The following is a 23,977-nucleotide window of genomic DNA, read 5'->3' on the forward strand; positions in this document are numbered from 1 at the left end:
ATTGGTATAGATGACACCAATACTCATTACATCCCTTTCTTTTAAATGTTAAGGAATTAGGAAAATCACCAAGATCTTTTAACACACATCCTCAAACATGCATAATTCCATAACATAACAATGAGCAGACAAGAAGTCAATATCCTCACAAGTAGAAAATGCATTGCAATATCTTTGCAACAAGTAGAAAACACAATTCAACAGTCTACCCAATATCTTCACATCCAACCATGACAGATTATACTTTTTTTTTTTTTTTAATTGATTGTCCCTCTATTTACAATCCATTCTAACAAGGGGTTTTTGAGCCCTTGTAGACCTGCGTAACACTGGAACTTCAGTGATTTGTTTAGATAGAGAAGGTTCAGGAGATGGCATTTCATTAGTTTCAGAGGACTGCTGTTCAAAAACTGTGTTTCAGGAAATTTCATTTAAGTGGTTGGTACTTTATAAGGGTGCAATTCAGAATCTAATGATTCTGTTAAAGTCTCTCGAGTCTTAAGCAATCTCCTTCAATTTCTGCTTAGAATATGTCCATCTTCAGCCTGAACAATATATGACCTGATTTTTACCTCTTTTAAAACTACAGATTTTTCTTTGAAGCCCTTCAGTTCTCTCTACATCTTTTCATGCTCTGAGCTGCCTTATCATGGTACACATTTTTGCTTCCAATTAAAAAGCTGCATGTGCTTCTACACCTGGCTATTTTTTTTTTCTTTTAGATGCCACTTTTGGCAGCGTGTCATGCAGCTTTCGATTTATAAGGAGTTTGGCAGGAGATAATCCACAACCCAGAGAAGAAGAAAGATAATTTAACAAGACCAAATACAGATACAAGTTACTCAACTGTTTATTTCAAGAGTCTTTTTTTTTTTTTTACAATTTTAACACCCTTCTCTGCCTTCCTATTAGCCTTCAGGTAAAGAGGACTTGCATAAAACCATGTTTAAAACCATAATGTTCTGCAAAAAGTTTCTTGACTACTATACTGCGGGCCATTATCACTTTGCACAAGCTGTGGTATTCTGTGCCTTGCAAACATGCTTTTCATGTGATGAATCAAATCAGTTGCCGTGGTATGATGAAGTTGTGCAATTTCAGGATAATTTTTCTAATCGATTACTAGCAAAGAGTCCTTACCATTCACATGAAATAGATTGGTTCCAACCTTTTGCTATGGCTCCACAGGTACATCAGATTTCAACATTGGTTCTTTGGGTTGCTTGTAATGGTGTCTGAGACAGGTGTCACACTTACTGATTAATGCCTCAACGTTGAGATTAATCCCAGGCCAATAAATGGCTTGCCTCACACTTCTTTTGCATTTTTCAATACCCAAGTGCCCCTGACATATTCGTCTAAGCATGTCCTGGTGCATTGATCCTGGAATAACAGTTCTATTTAGTCTCAACAGCAATCCATTGACCACACTCGACTCTGCTCGAATGGGAAAATACTGTGGACACTTGCCTTTGTCCATCCTAGCTGAAGATTGATCATTACCTACTGCAATACATAATCTTTTGCGGTTTCTTCTGCTCTCAGTTTCAACATCTCATCTGAGACTGGTAGAGATGCAAAAATCATGCTTACGTGTCTTTCAACTTCCTTTGAGATATCAGACTGTGGAGGGTACAGGGGCTCTAGACAAAGTATCTGCAACAATGAGATATATACCAGGAGTATACAGTAAATTCATATCATACCTTTGCAGCTTAATCATATCAGGTGTGGTATGATATGACCATGATGGCGCCACATTATGGACCGCTCCAATTCTTTTGTTGTTTTTGTTTGTTTGTCCTATGTTTAGCAATCTTTTTCCAATCAGTTTTACCAGGGACGGATTGCTGAACATTTGGCAGTACATACAAGACAATCTTTACTGGTGTTTTTTTTATGTTTTATTATGATTTTTTTTTTATTGATTCTATTCAACAAAATAAATAACAGACAAAACAGAAAATGCAGAATAAAATTGCATAAAATTAAACCCTTCCCCCCTGAACAGAGTAAAATAATCTGAAATTAATCACACTGGTGCCGAAATCCGGGAAGGAGGAGGGATACAAGTGTAAAGGGATCAATGGAAAGGAGGAGGCGAGAACTGGCTTTAGGATAATAAATAATAGTTTAATTAACAACTTAAACAAAGACAAACACACACATATGACGGACATGTCCGTAAACTATCTGTCTCTCCCGCACGATCCTCTGCAGTCGACCTTTATCCCTCACGGAGGCTTGATTAGCCTAATACGGGACCGGGTGTGTAGGATCACGACCCGGCCCAACCCTCTGCCCTGCCACAGGCATACTGTGGAATCCGGCCCCTAAGAACCACCTTAAGAGCCTCCCAAGCCACGCCCACAGAGGATACTGAGGGCCAGTTGGTCTACATATAGACATTGATTTCAGTCTTTAGCATTTGTTGGAATTCAGGATTTTGCAAAAGGGATACATTAAATTGCAAACTATATGATTTATTTTTCTCCTTATGTGGCAACACCTCTAAACACGGCAGGGCATGAACTGAGACTAAAATGTTTCCAAATGAGCAATCAACAACAGATGAAATGGACTTGGACATGAAAAAATCTATTCTAGGGTAAATCTTATGGACTGATGAAAAAATGTATAGTCCCTACAAGATGGGTTCAAAAGTCTCCAAATATCTGTAAGACCAAGATTTTTACACATCCTGTGAAGCATCAGAGTTGCTCTAAGGGGCTTGCACACTTTTCTTCACTATGATCAAAGACTGAGTCCTTCAGAAGATTAAAGTCTCCTCCCAATTTTATATCATGAGGGGTGCCAGTGGCTTGCAACATCCCTTCAAGATCTATAAAAAAGCCCTAATCATCCACGTTAGGTGCATGAATATATGCCAAAATAAGACTTTGTCCCTAAATTTCAGCTAAAACAATAATGACTCTTCGTAATTTAAACTCTGTTTAAGACATTTGAATTGTAGATGTTTACTCCCCTGCTCTTAATCGAGCCAGCACTATATAAAAAGAATGCCCATCCCATATTCAAAACAGTGAGCGCAACCTTAAATATAGTGAAAAGGACACACTATTATCATATCACATATTTGCTTGGCAGAGAGCTGTGTGAGCTAAATCACTTGCACCATTATACAACTGACACATAAGTGCCAGCTTTACATGACATACATTCTGCTTCCCACGGATATCACCCTGGACAAAGGCATGGGATTTTTTATTGCAAATCTTCTGTAAATTTGCACTTTCGTTTGATCATTGCTTCCACTCAGCTGTCACTTGCTGCAACTGTCAAGCAACTGTTTGATGCCGAACACACAGACCTGTGGCATTCGCGGAGAGATTAACAGGCAGGAATTTGGCCAATTGTTGCTGCAAGCCTCTTATATTTGACAGTCGGGTTAACGCAATGAAAACATGCGCGCGCTAGCACACACACTGAACCATATTTACAGCATAATACTACTAGAATCCCGGATATTTAGCAAATTTTGAAATCCTGGCCGGATGCTTTTATCAGGTCCGAAAAAGAGGACATGTCCGGGAAAAAGGACGTAGGGGCCTATGTTCTAATGCAACTTTTCACAATGCAACCACACTCTGACTGTTTTGTGTATAAATGTGTATATTTTTGTATACTGTAGTATAAAGGACCTCTTAAATAATTTTTAGCGTCTTAAAAAAGTTTCCAATGTAACCCTTTAACGTTTGTATTTAATTTCACGCATGCGCAGATTTGAATCATCTGGCGGGTTCTCTTTGATTACGCGCGAACCAAAACCGACACAAATTCCACTGTTCGATTTGTTCACTTGTTCTCTCAAAAACAGGTAAATACAGATCACAATAGTTTGAGGGTCCGGAATGCACACTAAAGGCAGAGAAGATGCGTGCAAGTGTTCAAAAGGGACAGAAAGTTTTAGATGTACGCGGAAATACATCAATAGTACGTGCATGTCAGATCAGCTGAGCAGACTGCAGTCCTCTTATTCAAAGCCAGTGTATTAATGCTTTAAAATTTATTTTGGATATGTGGGCTGTGTGTTCACAGGAGTGGAGACACTGGGGAAAGAGATGTTCATGTATTTCGGCTTCAGGGCTTTGAGGTGTGTGTAGTACAACGCAAATCAATTATATCAGAGTAGATTTAATATGTGTCATTGACTTTCTGCTTTCTGTTTTAAATGATCGTTTTGGGTAGTGATTTGAACTACTAATGAAAGTTTCTTTCCATATCACGACAGATTGGAATTTTTCTGGCTTGCTTCCCAGGGCACTGTTTAGATATGAAAAGTATATTATAAAGGGAGCCAAAGCATTCGAGTCATGAAGTGATGTTCTTATTAAATTGACTTTGCTTTTAAAAAAACAATTTGGGAAATTGTAACTGTCAGTATATGCTTTAAGGATGTAAATGTGATATGTTAGAGTAGAATAGATTAGATTGAAATAGAATAGAATAGAACTCCCACAGTCATGGAAAACCGCATGGAAAAATCTGAATTATGTTTTCTAGTTACAAGCCTTCTAAATGAATAAATCAATTGGTTATTTGCACTAAGTATTAATAGCAACATATGCTATTTGCACTCCTGATTAAATACTAGCATATAGTAGAGGGGTATCATGGCAGCGTGTTTGTCCCAGACATCCTACACCAACCCCTAACCTTCCCTTTCAAAAATGAACCATGGTTTTACGACAGTAACCATAATATCACCATTGTATTTTATAGTAAACACATAGTAATCACAAAATTAATTATGGTTACTATATTAACACCATCTTACTGTAGTAACACCATGGATAACTGCATTAAAACCATGGCTTCTGCCATAGGACATTGTTATTACAATATTACTATAGTAAAACCATGGTTTATTTGATCCAGATCAAATGTTTCTCTCAACTCCTCGACCTCAAACTCTCATACTTTTATTTATTTTTTATGTATTATTATAAGTAGTAATAAAGGAACTAATAATAGTGGAGAGTGGAAACAGGATGGGAAAAAGAGGGACAAAAGGCAGATTTGAACCAGTGTTGTCTGCACAAAAAAAAGAACATCGACACTGTCATTACCCCCATACCACTGCAGTGACACAAGAGGGTGATTATCTTAAAATTATCTCCAGGGGTTTAAATCTATGAATTCTAAGGACTGGTAGCTCACATACCAATTGAAATCCACCCCTGATATCTCTACAAAATGATTTGTAAAAATTCTTATCCAGTTAATCAGCGGACAAAAACTGTGTGAACCCTGATAACTGCAATGGAAATTTGTTTTGTTTTAGATTGCACATTGGCACGAATGGTTCCATGAAAATAAATCCTGTGGAGAGGAAAGATCTGAAGGGAAAACCACCAGCTCTGGTTGTTCAACTTTCCAATGATGAGCTTTTTTGACACAACTGTTGAAATCAGGTAAAATGTTTTCTACTAATGAATATAATTCTAACTATGTTGTTCCATATAAAACTTCAGTTCCATAAGTATTCTGGTATAAGGATTACATTTAATGCTAGATTAAATTGTACAAAAGTGATTCTTCAGTTAAAGCCCTTCACAGTCAAGCATTTTATCCTGATGTACATCTGGGAGGACAGCTTATTAAGGATAACTCTTAAGGAGGCAACTACCCTACTGCAGCAACACTTGCTCTACTGGGTTAAATTTCAGACTCTCATAACTCAGCGTGATCCAGACAATTTGAACACTTCATTTTACACTGAGCCTTCAAAGATTCAGACCCTTGAGGCAATAGTAATTCTGTTTGCTCCCTCTCAGACTCTCAGAAGACTGTGAGCAGAAAGTAAGAGCAATGGAGGGTCTTGATATCTGTTCGTCCAAGTTTAGTTTCTTCTCAGTTGACTTATTTGGTTATCTTTTGCACCATATTTTAAATCTGTGATGCTTTGCTGGTTTTGCTCCTGGACCCAGACTTTACATTGGACATCAAGTGGTGACCCAACACATGTAATAGTTTGTTTGAAATACCATCAAAAATGGCCTTAAAATTAAACTTTGAATTTACATGAAACTGCATAGGCCCAACAATATACAAAACTATTTCGAAATATAGACTGAATAGGAAAATGTACAGTTTTGTAAATGTATAAACCACTGCAGAAGAGTGGTTTACTAGGGGCCATTCAGACTGAATGTGTTTTTGCGCAAAAATAAAAACCTGTAAGGAAAGACAGAATGCTTAAAAAATTCTCGAGACATGCTTCTAAAATTGTATGTTTTTTTTTTTTACCTTACACGGCATCTGAAATATATGGTGCTCCTGTGCAAGATGTTGAAATAGCAGCTGGATATGGCACAGTAGTTGAAGACATCTGTCTAAGAGTGCACATTTACATAGATAAACAATGGAAAAAGAGCACAGATGGACACAGAAAAATGTTAGGTGTGGACAGCCCCATCACATGCCACACACTGGGCCAAATACTGTATTGTACTGAGTTAAATAGTTAAATACTGAGTTTGTTATATTTCCAAGTAATTTATGAATTTGCAGTAAAGTTGTACTTGGTGCATGGCCTGTGACTGCAACAGCAAAATATATGATTTTTCTTAAAAGATGGCAAGCCTTTTCATTTGGCAATCGTAACTAAACATGATTATATGGTTAGTTGCATTTTATTATTTATCATTGTTTTTCCCTGCTGTCCTCTACCAGAATAGTCCTGCAACTCAGTTTTGAGTTGCAACCCACCAGTTGAAAACAGCTGGTTGAAATTATTTTTTGGATGTTTTTTTTTTGTACATTTAATTGTTCTGTCCTTTAAAAGGTCAACCAGTTGACAAGTCAATCATCTTGTGAAGATGATGCGGGACTTCACCTTGCTGTTTTATAAAGTATGTTATTCCCCCCATCATTTTAAATACCCTTGTGGCAGCGGGGACGTGGTCAAGCGCCCGTCCGGGAGAGAAAAGCGGTAAGGGCGCTCACACCTGAGCTAAATGATAACTAACACCTGTGTCTAATTTCAGTAACGTGAGGAGAGCGGCATAAAAGGGAGGAGCGACGGAGCATGGAGGGAGAGAACCAAGGAAGACTGTCTGATGTGTGATAAAAACTCAAGAATTAAAAACTTACCCCTTAAGTTGGCGTTTGTTTCCGTCCCGTCCTTGAACTATTTCACAGTGGTGCCAGAAACCGGGACTATTTTTTTTTTTTTGGTTACGTAATGGAACCAAGTAAGCCCCATAGAGTCCTCCCAGCTGGCGGAAATCCTCCAGTCCTCAGCTAATCTCCATCAGGGCCACCAACAAACCCTGCTTGAGCTCCGGCAGGATCAAGATCGGCGGTTCTTCGAGGTCATGCGGGCTCAGGCAGAGGACCGACTACGCTATCCGGAGCCTCCTCAGCCAGGAGGCTGCGTCAGCCCAACCAGCGACCCCGGACACCCACGCTACGCTGCCCCGCCCATGTTACAGAAGATGGGGGTGGCAGATGATCCTGAGGCCTTCCTCGACCTCTTTGAGAAGACGGCTGAAATCTGGGGCTGGCCGCCTGAACAATGGGCAGCCCGGCTAATTCCTCTTCTGTCGGGGAAGCACAGCTCGCGGCACAACAACTGCCAGCGGCGAGCCTCCTGGCTTATTCTGACCTGAAGAGGGCCATTCTGCAGCGGGTTGGTCGGAGCCGGAAGAGAATCGCCAGCTCTTCCGGAGTATGAAGCTGGAAAAATCCGACCGCCCGTTTGCGTTTGTTCAGCGGCTCCGGGGCGCTTGTCGCGGTGGCTGCTTCGCGGGGACAGCGGCGTCGAGGAGTTATCGATCAGGTGGTACTGGAGCAATTTACGCAAAGACTGCCCAGGAGAGCGGCGGAATGGGTCCAGTGCCACCGCCGGCGTCGCTGGAGGCAGCTGTGCAGCTTCAGCGGAGGACCACCTGGCGGCGATCCGAGGGCAGATGAGCCCTCCCCTCTCTCTCTCTCTCCCTTCCCTGTGTCTTCCCCTGTTTTCCCCCTGTTCCCTCTCGCTCTGCTCTCTCCCCAGGACCCGTTCCTGCCCCCACGAGGCGTGGAGGATACAGTCGACCAGCTTCCGGTCGGTGGGAGAACCCGCCCAACCCTTCCCGTCTTTCAGTCGCTCTCCTCCTCAGGTGGTGGCGCCGCCAGCACGCAGTGCGGCCGTGGCGCCTGGGCGGTCTGCTGGAGGTGCGGGGACCCGGACCACTTCCGGGATCAGTGTCCGCTGATGGAGGTGGGGGCGGTGGTGCTGGGTCTCCGATGTCCCGCAGGCTGCCCCGGTCGGGCTGGGCGTGCGGATCCGGTAAGGATCCAGGGGGTACATACCAAGCTTTGATGGATACCGGCTGTAATCAGACCACCATCCACCAGCGCTTGGTTCAACCCGAGGCTTTGGGCACAGCTAAGCGGGTGAGGGTGAGGTGTGTGCATGGGGATATTCACAAGTATCCCATGGTGACTCTGGCAATTAAATTCGGGGAGAAAAGCATAGTGTGGAGGCAGCGGTTAGTTCCGCCTCACCCATCCGCTAATCTTGGGTACTGATTGGCCAAATTTTAGAAATGTATTAGAGGGAGTCTGTGCGGATGGGTCCTGCATGAAAGTAAAGAGATGTGTGATGTCGCGATGCTTTGGCGGGAGGCGGGCAGGGCCGTCCTCGGCTGCTCCAGGTGACGAGGGAAGGGCTGAGGGGACACCCCTCCTCTCAGGGAGTTCCTTGAGGGGATTTTCCCTTGGAGCAGTCAGCGGGATGAAACCCTTAAGCACGCCTTTGACCAAGTGAGAGTAATCGATGGTCAACAACTCCGGCCGGTGTCGCCGTTTCATATCCGTATTTCTCAGTTATTAAAGATCGGTTGTATAGAGTGGCGCGGGGCGGCTCAAACAAAGGAGGAGGTGACACAATTGTTGATCCCGCGAGCCGCCGGAAATGGTTTTCCAGGCGGCTCACTATAATCCTATGGCGGTCACCTGGGGAGCGGAAAACACTTTTCCGTCTAATAGCCCGTTTCTATTGGCGGGCATTGGCGGCGGCGATCCGCAGGTGGTGTCGCGGCGTGCGCGAATGTCAGCTGGTAAACCCACCGGCCACCCCAAAAGCGCCTTTAGCCCCCTTCCATTGATCGAGGTTCCTTCGAGAGAATTGGAATGGACCTCGTCGGGCCATTAGAGCGGGCGTCACGCGGACATCGCTTTGTGTTAGTCCTGGTGGATTGCATAGCGGTATCCGGAAGCAGTGCCTCTGAGCAACATCTCAGCGCGCGGTGTTGCAGGGGCACTCTTCAAGATAATCTCCGGGTGGGGGTTCGAAGGAAATCCTCACCGACCAAAGCACTACTTTTATGTCACGAACACTCGCGAACTTTACGAGTTATTGGGCATTAAATCGATTAGCACTAGCGTGTACCACCCTCAGGCGGATGGACTGGTGGAGCGATTTAATAAAACACTCAAAAATATGATTAAGTAAATTGCGTACGCAGACGCTAGGAATTGGGATAAGTGGCTGGACCCCCTGTTGTTACGCAGATGCGAGAGGTTCCATAAGCCTCCACAGGGTTTTCCCCATTTGAGCTACTGTACGGACGGCGCCCACGCGGGTCCTCGGCGTCATCCGTGAAACTTGGGAGGAGGGACCTTCTAGTGCCAAAAATGAAATTCAATACGTTCTTGATCTTGAGCAAAACTCCACACGCTGGGGCAATTAACACAGGAGAATTTGCTCCAGGCTCAAGAACGCCATACGCCGGCTGTATGACAGGGGTGCTCAGCTACTGAGAATTTGCACGGGAGATAAAGTGCTTGTATTACTCCCAACATCAAGCTCAAAATTACTACGCCAAGTGGCAAGGACCGTTTGAGGTCACACGACGAGTAGGGGACCTCGATTATGAAGTCAAGCGTGCCGATAGAGGTGGCGTCAAATATATCACCTCAACCTCCTGAAATTGTGGAGGGAAGAGGCGGCCTCTGTGGCGTTAGCAGCGGTAGTTCGGAGAAAGCGGAGCTCGGACCGGAGGTAAACAAAGCCTGCGATCCTAACACCCGGTTCTGTGTGGAGACCACCTCTCACCACGCCAACTTCGCAGAGGTTTCCGAACTACAAAAGGAGTTCTTGGGGCGTGTTCTCTCCTCTACCGGGCCGTACAGACCTCATACAACACCACATCGAGACCGAACCGGGCGTGAGTGATGCGTTGCGCCCTTATCAGCTTGCCCGAACATAAAAAAAATAGTTCGGGAAGAATTGGGCCGATGCTGGACATGGGAGTAATAGAAGAATCTCACAGCGATTGGTCCAGTCCGATTAGTCCTTGTTCCCAAGAGCGACGGGTCTGTCCGTTTCTGTGTGGATTATAGAAAAGTCAATCGCGGTGTCTAAATTTGGCGCGTACCCAATGCCCGTGTTGATGAACTGCTCGATCGGTTAGGTTCTGCTTCGGTTTTATTCGACCTTGGATCTAACGAAGGGTTATTGGCAGATCCCTTGACACCAATATCCCGTGAAAAAGCGGCCTTCACCACGCCGTTCGGATTACACCAATTACGTGGCGCTTCCTTTCGGTTTGTTAGGGCACCAGCCGCGTTTCAGCGCCTCATGGATAGGATCCTCAGACCGCATACTGCTTACGCCGCTGCATATCTAGATGATATCATCATTTATAGCAATGATTGGCAGCGACACTTGCAACATCTGAGGGCCGTCCTGAGATCGCTGAGGCGAGGCGAGGCTCACGGCAAACCGAAAAAGTCTTGTGATTGAGCGTGTGGAAGTGCGGTATCTGGGGTTCCACTTGGGTCATGGCCAGGTCGCGACCCCAAATTGACAAGACAGCGGCGATTGCGACTTGCCCTAGACCCAAGACCAAAAAGGGGGTGAGGCAGTTCCTGGGGCTGGCTGGCTATTATAGGCGGTTTGTTCCTAATTATTCGGATGTCACCAGCCCGCTGACTGACCTTACTAAAAGGGAGCTCGGATCCGGTCCAGTGGTGGAGCAGTGCCAACAGGCGTTTACAGACATTAAAGCTGCACTTTGTGGGGGCGGCTTTTACATGCACCTGACTTCTCTCTCCCTTTTGTTTTGCAGGCGGGCGCTTCAGACAGAGGGCTGGGGGCGTACTCGCAGGTGGTGGAGGGAGAGGCGCCGGTGCTGTACATTAGCGGAAGCTCTCCTTGAGGGAGACTAAGTACAGCACCGTGGAGAAGGAGTGTCTGGCCATCAAGTGGGCGGTTCTCACCCTCCGATACTATCTGCTGGGGCGGGCCTTCACCCTCTGCTCGGATCATGCCCCACTGCAGTGGCTCCACCGCATGAAAGACACTAGCGCCCGGATCACCCGTTGGTATCTGGCCCTCCAGCCTTTTAAGTTCAAGGTGGTCCACAGACCGGGGTGCAGATGGCTGCCGCTGACTTCCTCTCCAGGAATGGGGGAGTGGTAGGCAGGCGGATGATGCCCGGCCTGAGTCGGGCGGTGGGGGTATGTGGCAGCGGGCGTGGTCAAGCGCCCGTCCGGGAGAAAAGCGGTAAGAGGCTCACACCTGAGCTAAATGATAACTAACACCTGTGTCTAATTTCAGTAACGTGAGGAGAGCGGCATAAAAGGGAGGAGCGACGGAGCATGGAGGGAGAGAACCAAGGAAGACTGTCTGATGTGTGATAAAAACTCAAGAATTAAAAACTTACCCCTTAAGTTGACGTTTGTTTCCGTCCCGTCCTTGAACTATTTCACAACCCTCAAAATATGGGTAAACATTGTTAGAACCTGCTGGAACAAGGTTTTGAGATTTTACTTCTGTCAGACCTGTTACATTTTCTTTCTCTGTACCTTCCGAAACATTCAGTGTAGAAAGAATGGATCCCCACTCTACAAGCATTATAAAGTGTGCAAACGTCCAAACTGTGGCCAATGCAGTGGAACTGTCACCATCTTTCAACTTGGAGAAAATGGTAGGATGACATACTTCTGTCAGTGCTGTCAGACAGGTAAATCCAAGCGAAGTCAACATCAAGTAAGCTGCACGTCCTCACACACAGTTACATATTCATGCACATGCACACACTTACAGACCAAGCTCTGGGATCTCCATTCAGAACTTGTTGTCTTTTTACCTTGACAATAAACTCCCAACTCAAAATAGTTTGATTGGATGGGCTTATCTGGGAGAGATGAGTAGCAACGATCATGTGGCCAAGAGAGAGGAAGAGGAGTGGGCCTGTTCTCTTTGTAATCTAATCAATTAGCCAAGCAGAAAGTTGTGCAATGCTTGTATGAGCCCTAGACCGGAGGTTAAGTGTGGGACATGTAAATCAACCAAAAAAAATATTCAATGATGCATCTCTATTTCTCAAACTATTTTTGATCAATTCACAAAATTTTGACCACTGGATTATAAATTTGTGTTTAAACATGCGTTCATGCGAGTAACGCGAACCCACGAGTATCTCTATCTCAGCACACAGATGCATCTCATTGACATCCATTCAAAAAGAACAGCCTCTTTTGTCTCTTCGCCAGTCCACGTTATGCTATTTTAGGCTAAGCTCGTAGGCTCCCCTAGATGGATTCTGGTGCAAGTCAAGAAAATCTAGGTGGTTAAGCCACTCCACTCTGTTGATGACACAATTTGCATACTGTGCGTAGAGCGGTCACTATGATACAGCATTTCATTTACACAGAACTAAAGCAGCAGAGCTGACTCTGATACTAGGTTATTATATCCACTTATTCTGTTTCAGTTGGCAGATTAGTACTGACGTTTTAGTATGGTTTTCATGCACAGACTTTACACAGAATTTGGCTATGATCCACCGTAACTCACCAAAGATTTTTGCCCCTATACTGTTGCTTCATCAAAATACATCCAGAATTGCATGTTAGGTGCCTAAATATTGCCACTCCTTGTGTGAAAAGGGAACATTTCCAAATGTCTGTCATTTTAATTGAACAAATGCCATCCATGCCTAACAACCTATCCCCTTGATATCACCTGTTCTCATTACCAAAAGAGTCCACAAAGCTGGAACATTCACCTTTGAGTCGAGACTTTAGACGCTACCCCTGCAACACTTATAGCAAATCCCTGCAGGAAATAAAGATGAGTCGTAGGGTTGCATTTGGGACCACCACTCTTGTCCTAACCAACCTCAGTGCAAAACCTGACTCTCCCTTAAGTCCTGCCATTAACTAGACAAACACTCCAGAGACAGTGAGGGGTCTAAGCACACAGCAACTGACAGCAGAAGAGTCCCAGTAATGGTGTGACTGGGATGCAATTCAAAGGCAATGAGCCCTATAAGAGAAAATATCCAGCTAGCCACAGTCAGCCTAACAAGAGGATGTATGGAGTGTTTTCTGGGGGAAGTGTGCAGAACATCTCCCCAAGGTGAGTGAGTGCATTAAGAGTTTAGGTTAAAATAAGAAATATTTTTATTAATAAATATGCATGTATATATCGCGGAGCTTGGACTATAACCAAATAATTTCAGCTATTTTGATTTATTGTTAATTATGTTGGCTTGACAAAGCCTATTTACCTTTATTCAACAAATATAGTTTAGGGGTTTTTCAAAAACCAGACTGATCTGGTCTTTTTTTTTCCCCTTCATGCTTGTTTTCATTTCATAAATATTGAGGCTAAAATCAAGGCTCTTGCATCCTTTATAATGGCATGAACAGTAGCTACAGATCATGTATAGTACATTTTTGACTCAAGCGCAATTCTTGTTAAACGAGTTCTTTGGTGAAACCCACTGACGTGCGGTCTGGGTAGGCAAACTAGGCACTGCCTACCCTGCCAAAATTCAAAAATAAAATGTTTATTAAATAATAAACTTGTATTTGGATTTTTACTTTTTATTCTTGTGATTTATACATGCAATATGTGTGTTATTCCAATTGTTTAGACGTTATGATGACAAATGTAGCAGTTACGCATAATCAACTAAAAACAAATGGTAGAATAAGCAATGCTTTTACAGTCCATTCATTGCAGACAAGCGGAAAACGTATCGGTTACCTAACGTAACCTCGGTTCTCTCTAGATGAGGGAACGAGTATTGCGTCAGCTAGCTTACGCTACGGGAAAGATTCATCTTTTCTGAGATATTGAAGCCAAAAAATTATCCTTAATTTTTGTATCCATTGTCAACGCAGTGCGGCAGCTGCAGACCTTGAGCGGGCTAGCTAGCGAGCTCATAGGTTGCTCTGCGGCAACTGCTGCAGCCTATAGACGAACTTGGGCGAACTCGCATCCAATGAGAGGCGTCCGTGCGCTCACTGCAACAAAGCCCGCCAAAATGGGCGTGACTAGAGTGCATATAAGCGTAGTTCAGTAGGCTGGAACCCTGGTTTTCATTGACTGAAGCGAAAAGTCACTGCGTGGCGAAGCACGGCCGGCTTACGCCAATACTCGTTCCCTCATCTAGAGAGAACCGAGGTTACGTTAGGTAACCGATACGTTCTCTTACGAGAGGTTCTCTCGTATTACGTAAGCTAGCTTACGCTACGGGAACCCATTGTCAACGCCGTGCTGCTCAAGCATCCACTGTATGAGCCCCAGGGAATTAAGGGGGACCGGGGAGCCCTTATGAGTGGGGAAATAATATTTGGCCGGCAAGAATGCGGGTCATTGATTGTGTAATACATAAGCACATAGTGGGAAGGGAGCGACAGAGCGGCGGTGCCGGTCTGTGTGGAATGTGTCCCATCAGTGCAGCTCACCAGGGGAGCTGTAGCGTATTAAACCGCTAGTAGTTTTGCCTGCAGAGCGGGCACTTCCATATTGTAAAATCTGACAAAGGTGGAGGGAAGTCCATCCGCTGCCACAATGTCGTGAATGGAAATCCCGCTGGACCATGCCCACGAGGATGCCATGCCTCTAGTGGAGTGAGCCCTAATGCCCAACGGGCATGGCAGGTCTTTTGACGCGTATGCAGCAGCAACAGCGTCCACTATCCATCTAGATAGTGTCTGTTTCGAGCGGCGAGACCTTTGGTGCGCCCTCGAGCGAAAGCTGAAAGCGGCGGAGCGCGCAGTATACAATCTCAGTGCTCTGACCGGGCAAAGGAGATTGGCGTCGCGTTCGCTATCGGTGCTGGCAGCGCCGATAGGGAAATGACCTGTGCTCTGAAAGGAGTACCGATCACCTTGGGAACATAGCCGTGTCTAGGCTTTAAAATGACCTTGGAGTCACTTGGTCCAAACTCAAGACACGCAGCGCTGACAGACAGCGCGTGAAGGTCTCCACACGTTTGACTGATGACAGGGCAGTCAGAAAAGCGGTTTTGAGTGAAAGGTATTTCAAATCCACGGATTGAAGTGGTTCGAAAGGGGGCTTTCATAGTTTCGAGAACTATAGAAAGATCCCAGATAGGAACCGATGAGGAGCGCGGGGGTTCATCCTTCTAGCTCCCTGAGGAAGCGGATGACCAGCTCGTTTTTACCCCATGACTGGCCGTGCAGGGGTTCAGCGAATGCCGCAATGGCCGCCACATACACTTTGGCGTGGATGGGGATCTGCCCTTATCCAGCAGCTCTTGTAGAAATACTGAGCAGCGACGACACCCCACATGTCCGCGGGTCCAGGTCTCGGTCGGTGCACCATTTTGAGAACACAGACCATTTTGACGCATAGAGTCTTCTCGTGGAAGGGGCTCTAGCGTGTATGATGGTGTTTATTACTCCTTCTGGCAGAGCGACGGGTAGTCGTTGATCACCCACGCATGCAGCCCAGCGCTCTGGGTGGGGATGCCAGATTGTGCCGTGAGCTTGAGAGAGGAAATCTGCTCTCACTGGGATGGGCCGCGGCTGTCAGTGACAGCTGCGTAAGCTCCGGGAACCATGTCTGATTCTCCCAGCGTGGGGCTATGAGGAGCACCGAGTGACGCGTTTCCCTGATCCTCTGCATTACCTGTGGCAATAGCGAGACGGGAGGGAAGGCGTAAAGCGGGCGTCTGGGCCAGTCCTGGGCCAGTGCGTCCTCGCTTCGAGAAAAATATTGGGCAGTGAGAGTTCTCTTTGGGCGCAAAGAGGTCTATCTCCGCTCTGCCGAATAGGTGCCATAACGTCTGGACTGTTTGAGCGTGCAGGGACCATTCCCTGGGGAATATTGTCTCTGGACAGTCTGTCCGGGCCGTCGTTCAGGTGGCCTGGCACGTGCGTCGCCCTCAGCGGCGCAGGTGGCACTGGGACCAACTCAGTATGCGTTTCGTCAGATGGAAGAGGTTCCTGGATCTGACACCGCCCTGACGGTTTAGGTAGGATACCACAGATCTGTTGTCCGAGCGGACCAGGGCGTGGTGACCCTGAATGACCGGGAGAAAGCGCACGGCGCGTACTCGACCGCTATCATTTCCAGACAATTTATGTGAAGGAGCTTTTCCTGAACTGACCATAGGCCGAAAACCGGAGAGCCCTCGCGAGACCGCGCCCCAACCCGTGTTGGACGCGTCTGTCGAGATGACTTTTCGGCGAGATACAGCTCCCATTGTCACTCCCGCTGATACCATTCGGCCACTGTCCAGGGCTGCAGAGCTGAAATACAGGTCTGAGTCACCTTGATGGGCTGGCGGCCTGTGGCTCAAGCCCGGCGAGACGCGCGGTGTTTAGCCAATGCTGAAGCGGGCGATGTGCAGTAAACCCAGCTGAAGTACTGCTGCGGCTGAGGCCATGTAGCCTAGCACTCTCTGAAATTTCTTCAGAGGTGTGAGGCTGTTCACCTGAAATGACGCTGGCTAGTCAGCTGCACACGGCGCTGCGCTGTGTAGATAAGCGAGCCGTCATTGCCACTGAGTCTAGTTCTATTCCAAGGAAGGAAATTGCCTGACTGGGCTGTAGTGAGCTCTTGGTCCAATTGACTGCAAGGCCCAAACTGTTCAGATGACTGAGGAGAACTGTCCTGTGAGACAGAAGCTCCGTATGTGATTGTGCCAAAATCAGCCAATCGTCCAAATAGTTCAGAATTCGCAAACCCTGACTCCGCAGGGGTGCGGCGCCGGCGTCCATGCACTTCGTGAAAGTACGGGTGCTAAGGACAGCCCGAACGGAAGGACGGTGTATTGATAAACCTGGCCGTCGGGCGAATCTCAAGAATGGCCTGTGACGGGATTTATCTGAATCTGAAAGTATGCATTTTTCAGATCGAGAGAAATAAACCAGTCCCCTGGCGCACATGCGCGAGGAGTTTGCTGGTTGTAAGCATTTTGAACGGTCTTTTGCAAGCGCTTTGTTCGAAAGCCTGAGATCTAATATTGGTCTGAGGCCGCCGTCTTTCTTGGGGACAAGAAAATAACGGCTGTAAAACCCAGACTCAGCTCAGGGAGGCGGCACTCTCTCTATGGCCCTTTTGCACAGAAGGTTTGCTATTTCTGAGCGAAGCATGCACGCTGCTTCCGTGTTCAAAGTAGTTTCGAGCAGCTCTGAAGCAAGGAGGACGGCGATCGAACTGTAGCAAATAGCCCTGTTTTATTGTGCTTAACACCCATTCGGATATCCCTGGAATATCTTCCCACGCTTTGAAGCGTAATGTTAGAGGGTGAATGGCCAAATCGCTCTGATTGCTGCACACAGCAGCTGAACAGAATGTGTGGCGCTTACTGTGCTTATGCTGGACTGCTCGCAGACAGCATGGACAGGCTGTTCTGTGAGTGACTTCCGATTGAGGTGAATGGGGAAAGAGTCACGTCTGTTAAGTGATGCGCAAGCATAGCCACGAGCACGGGACTTACATACAGAGAAGTGTTTGCTGGCCGTGTGACAGAGCGGGCAGAGAATGGGCGCGCGCATGTATTCGTGAGCGCATTTATTGACTCTAACACTCGAGTGGTTCAGTAACCGCTTTTGAGTGTGCTCTGATGGGGACACGGAGCGTGTAATGCTTGTGTGTAGAGGTGAACACTAGATTGTGGGCACATTTTCTACACATAAGGCTGGTCGTGTGACAGAGCGGCCAGAGAATGGGCGCGCGCACGGATTAGGTGGGTGCGTTTATTAACCCTAACACTCGAGCGGGTCGTAACCGCTTTATGTGAGTGTGCTCTGATAGGGACACGGGACGTGTAATGCTTGTGTGTAGGGGTGAACACTGAATTGTGGGCACATTTTCTACACATAAGGCTTTATTTTGGGTCGCCGTGGAAGCGGCGTTTGAGTGCAGGCAAGCGGGTAATATCACCGGCTTGTTGGCTGCTGAATCCACCACTGCAGTAGCCTGAGAGAAGGGGACTGACAGAGGGCGTACGGGACTTACATACAGCTGGCCGTGTGACAGAGCGGGCAGAGGAGGGCGCGCGACGGGCTCGTGGGCGCGTTTATTAACTCTAACACTCGGCGGTCGTAACCGCTTATGTGAGTGTGCTCTGATAGGGACATGGGATGTGTAATGCTTGTGTGTAGGGGTGAGCACTGGATTGTGGGCACATTTTCTACACATAAGGCATGTTTACTCTTTACAAGATTTCTTTGGGTCGCCGTGAAAACGGCGTTTGAGTGCAGGCAAGCGGGTAGTATCACCGGCTTGTTGGCTGCTGAATCCACCACTGCAGTAGCCTGAGAGAAGGGGACTGACAGGGGCGAAGCTTTGACGGTGGTCCGGCCGTGGCGGGACTGAGCCGTCGTTTTCTCAACAACGCTAGGAGGACTTCGGTTGCTCAGGTTTCAGTACAATCTTAGGCCGAGGCCCGCAGGGGCGGCGGTCTCGCGGCGGCTGTCTGAGCGCGTCGAGGGCGGCCGCCCTGTCGACGCTGAGAAGTCTGGCTTGTTGAGCTGGGCGCTGTGAAGAGGCTCGTGCAGGAGGCTGGTCACGTGGGCGGCCTGCAGAGGAGCTAGCGCGACGAGGCAGAAAGAGATTCATGGCTTGGGCTTCGAGAAACGTTCAACAATGCCACTCACCGCGGAACCGAAGAGACCGGACGGAGAGAGCGGCGCGTAGTGCGTTCAGCTTCTCCCAAGTCGGCTAGTCAGATCTGAAACAGCCTCTGTCTGTAAGATGGCCATGGAATGCAGGGCAGATGCGGCTTGGCCGGCAGCGGTATAGGCGCGGCCAACACAGGCGGAAGTAGTTCTGCAGGCCTTAGACGGGTGCACCAGCTTAGACCGCCATCTCGCGGAGGGCGGGCAAAGGTGCGGCGTGGAGTCTGTTGGGAGCCTGCTCAGGGGCGGTGACCACTCGAGCCCGAGGCGGTCGGCGGCCTGTGTGAGGAGGCGTTAGTTCCCCTTCGACTCCGGCGCGGGTCCTGCTGGATTCCTGGGCCGAGGAGGAGGCATGTGAGCCTGACCACTCCTGGCTGTCCGAAGCCATGATGGAACAGCCCTTATCCTCCGCTTCTTTGTCCGAGATGGCAGCAGAGCAGCCGCTGGCGGCAACTGCGCGTCCGGGTGGGCGGGGAGGGTGAAGGCGATGCTCGAGGGAGGGGCTCCGGCGAGGCAATCGCTTCTACCACTGGTTCCGGCAGCCTTTGAGAGCGGCGCTTTTACTGCGCGGCTGAATGGAAGGCGGCGGCGGCCGGTCCTGAGCGCCGAGTCGAGCCCGCAGGGTCGACATCGGAAGCTCCTCGCAGAGATCGCATCCGCCTTCAGCGAGGCGAGCTCTGCATGCCCCAGTCCCAGGCAGAGAGCGCAGATGGCGTGGCGGTCTCCGGTGCTGAGAGGGCGCGGCATGAGGCGCAAGTGGAGCGAGGCATCTTTAAAAAGACGCTCAGTACTCTTTTGTGAAGTTCATAAGAACTAGCTTGCTTTAAAAGGATACGTCGCCGGATGGCGTAGCTCGCAGGATGGCTGAAGGTGGCTGAGACGGCCGGCTTCTTCGGCGCTGTCCACGCTTGCTTGATGCCCCTCGAACGGCGACGCGGCTTCCAGTTCAGAGATGCGAAGAGCTTCGCTGAAGAGATGAAAATCAGGGTTCCAGCCTCACGAACTACGCTTATATGCACTCTAGTCACGCCCATTTTGGCGGGCTTTGTTGCAGTGAGCGCGCGGACGCCTCTCATTGGATGCGAGTTCGCCCAAGCTCGTCTATAGGCTGCAGCAGTTGCCGCAGAGCAACCTATGAGCTCGCTAGCTAGCCCGCTCAAGGTCTGCAGCTGCCGCACTGCGTTGACAATGGATACAAAAGTTAAGGATAATTTTTTGGCTTCAATATCTCAGAAAAGATGAATCTTTCCCGTAGCGTAAGCTAGCTTAGAACCTCTCGTAAGAGAACCCATGTTGCGCATGCGCACTTCGATCCTGTATTCTTTAACATGTACGGCAAAAAGCACAAATCTGCTGTGCCTTTTGACGTAAATATGTTATGCCCGTAATCATCTCCGTTACGTATCAGACATGGACCAATTAAAATCGAGATATTCCTGGACATTTGCGTAGCTAACGTCATTACACCACAGCTAGTGTACATGCCTAATCCCCGAAAAATTCAAAATGACAGCACCAGCCGTAATCACGGAATTAAGAAATTTTTCCAAGCTCGATTTTAATTCCAAATAGGAGTTAATTGCAAGAGGGAGGTCTACGCCAGCCTTAGATGGGGCCCAAAAATTTTCAGATCATTTCAAACTGATTGGTATGTAAGAAAAGATTGGCTATGTGGCTGCGCTAACAATCAGCGGCTGTACTGCTATCCCTGCCTGCTTCTTTCAACCAGTCAGACTGTTTGGACTTCAGCGGGATATTGTGATTTGAACAACCTGCTCGCAGCTTTAACCAAGCATGAAAAGTCGTCAGCTCACATCCAGTGTCAAATTACACTGAAAACCTTTGGAAAATCTCGGATCGACCTTGCACTTGACGAGCAAAGGAAGCTGAATATAACCTACCACAATGAAAAGGTAAAGGAAAACCGAGAGGTTTTGAAGGATCTGATAAATGCATAACGTTCACTGTTTACGCACTTGTGTGAGTGAGTGTGTGTGTGTGTGTGTGTGTGTGTGTGTGTGTGTGTGTGAGAGAGAGAGAGAGAGAGAGAGAGAGTACACGATATACATCCTGATTTGTACATTTCTTGATATGCCGCGCTTGTGTGTAACGTTCACTGTTATTACGTATTATTAGTTTAAACAATAAATCAGGTAATCTGGCTTTCATAACTCAGTGCCTAGCCTCTTTAAGACATCACCGCACGTCACTGGTGAAAACTCTACCTGTCATTGAACCGCTGCGATTAACATGATTTGCCGGTTACGTGTGGCTTGAAAAGGAAATACAGTCTAGACAGAAAATGTGAAAAGTACGTAGTCATGTACAGACTTCCCTGAATTTCAGTGTATCTGATATTAAGCACATCAGCTCAGTTAAAACCAGTTCTCCATTGGAATAACAGAAAATTCTGCTCTAACTGTCATGTTTGCACTAAGATTCAATGCAAGTATACTTTTTAGCATTTTATAAACATGCAGTAACTTATAGACAGACGGTAATAATGATTGATGTATGCAGTCATGAAATCAGAGACACTCAGCTCGAAATACAAACAGATGTGTTCAAAAGAGAAGATATACGATCAGGTGTGAATGGTGATGTGTTTGGAAAGAGCGCCTGTCCACTTGTAGAGGTCGACTGATTTTTCTGATTTACATATTAATCTAGGCCAAAAGCTGCCTCTTTTTTTTTCTTTTTTTCTATCGGCTACCGGAAAAAAATCAATTCAGATAGTTATTTTGGGTTTAATTTCTCTGTGGAATGTTCTACTGTCTGAACTCCTTAGTTCTACAGTATAACGCCGCCCTCTAGAGTTTAAACAATCACAGTTTATCGCGTGAATGTGCACAGGAGCAGTTTTCTAGTTTTCCTTTTTTATAATTTTTTCAAACTTTTCTCTATTCTGACAAAATAATCTTCTGTTCAAACTTCCTTTCCTATGTTCAAAGGAGCATGGTCAAATATTTTAATCTGAAATGTAAATTTGATGGTCATGAGAGGGCACATTGATATTGTATATAAAATATACAATGACATTCTAAAATTATATTTAAAAAGACAAGACTTGAGTTTCATTTATTTCAGATGGCAAAGGCTTTGAATAGGGTACCTGTGTGGGAGAAATGTTTTGAAGTATCGCCATTCAGCACTATTTTACATTGAGTGGACAGTTTTCATTCATATTATAGATTTTAAAATATATTGGGTGGTCAATTAGCTGTCGGCCTGCTTATTCTTCATATTTATCGCATCGGCAAAACCCACTATCAGTCGACCTCTATCCCTTTGTGATCGGATCATACTAAAAACACATCTAAATACCAGGCAAACAGGGCAGGGCACAAAATGGCGGGAGTGAGAAAGAAAGAGTGAAATCGAAACTGATACACTAGGTTTAAATTGTTTTCTTGTTTCTTTTTTATCTGTTAAAATAATGGAAAGCATTTGAAGTGATCGTCAGTGTTTCAAAATATCTGTAAATGATGAAGAATTTTCGGTTATTGCAACTTTTGCACAAGGGATGTCAGGTTGTGATGCCTTGAGACTGTCCATTTGTTTGTCTTGTTGGCAGGAGTAGGGTCACTGTGCAGCACAGAATAAAATAGGGCATCTGTTTACTGTTGGCGCAACGCGATGGACACATCAAGCATAAACAGCATTACTGATTATAAAGATAGCAATCTTCTTTTGTTGCATTGTGCTGCACTGCTCCTGTAGATGGGGTGTTTTCCAAACTGCATTTTCCAGCCTTCACTTCGAGAAGGGGACGCCACTCAAAGGGTCGTTCTAAACAAAAGTAAGTTTTTTTCACAAAGGACCCTGTCAGAAGAATTTTAGTGATGGCTACATTCAAACTGTTATGTGCTCCCTTCAGAGTGCCCACATCAAGAGCTCTGTCCTTCATAGTAAGTAGGGCATAGGGGTGATCACTTTCGAGTGGTATTTGCCCAGGTGTTTTTGCACGTACATGGATGGAATGTTCAAATGGGCCAATGGAATGCTCATTTATTCAAACTCCAAACTGTCAAATTCAAATGTAAACAAGCCCACAAAAAGGTGTTTGAACCACTGATCATATATATATATATATATATATATATATATATATATATATATATATATATATATATATATATATATATATATATATATAATATAGATCAGTGGTTTGAACTGCTTTGTCTCTCTTTATCCCTCTCTCTCTCACACACACACACACACACACAATATCTACCTTGACAATCTATTTTGCTAGCTGGCTGTACAAATGTAGTTATGGATAAGGCCTTGTCAAGTCAAGTTTGTTTTATCTAACTAGTTATCATAATGTCAGTGTTTATGCATCAACAAGTTGAAGATATGTAGTGAAGTTAGATTAGATGGCAAAATATTAAATAAATATGGGTGAATTGTTTTTTATAGATTTTTTTTTTTTTTTAAGATGCCTTATCTTGCAACTCCTTTGCAGGGGCACACAGAGTGATGATCCATCCCTACCAACAACCCCCTGCTGCAAAAGTCATTGCCAGCCATGTACCCTTAGGGTCATCACTAAGGAAGGAGAAAACAAAGGCAGACAGTTCTACGCCTGCTCCTTGCCCAGAGAGACTCACTGTAACTTCTTTGAGGTAAGAAAGAAAAATAAAGTACTTGCTTTAGCTTAGAACTTTAGAAAAGACAAGTCAGTCAGTCAGCTGTATAAAAACATTTTTGTCTTTAGTATTTCTAAATAACCATTCTTCAAGATGACATCCTTGATGCAAATAACTCTGGATCCATTTCCAATTAGAAACAAATTCAAAAATGAAACTAAATTGACATATATTGGTCATTTCAATCTTATTTTTTGCAACAATGGGCAGACCTGCATTTTCCTATGCGTCATCATGGCAAACGGACTCTAATGAAGACAGTTCTAAAACTTGGACCAAATAATGGGCGCAACTTCTATATGTGTCCAGTTAAAATGGAAAGCAATGTAACTTTTTCCAGTGGGCAGAGAAGAGCCCTGGCATATCATTTCTGCCTGGTTGCTGAATCTACAACATGCATTTAACATTACAACCTGTAA

The 23,977-nt window shown here is 45.9% G+C and overlaps 1 pseudogene; it reads left to right on the forward strand.

Annotated features, from left to right (window-relative positions):
- The first annotated feature begins 1,176 nt into the window (after nt 1–1,176).
- On the forward strand, nt 1,177–23,963 carry LOC127663456 (endonuclease 8-like 3; annotated as a pseudogene).
- The last annotated feature ends 14 nt before the right edge of the window (nt 23,964–23,977 follow it).

Source organism: Xyrauchen texanus, chromosome 23 (genome assembly GCF_025860055.1).
Source record: "Xyrauchen texanus isolate HMW12.3.18 chromosome 23, RBS_HiC_50CHRs, whole genome shotgun sequence".
NCBI classification, from domain to species: Eukaryota; Metazoa; Chordata; class Actinopteri; order Cypriniformes; family Catostomidae; genus Xyrauchen; species Xyrauchen texanus.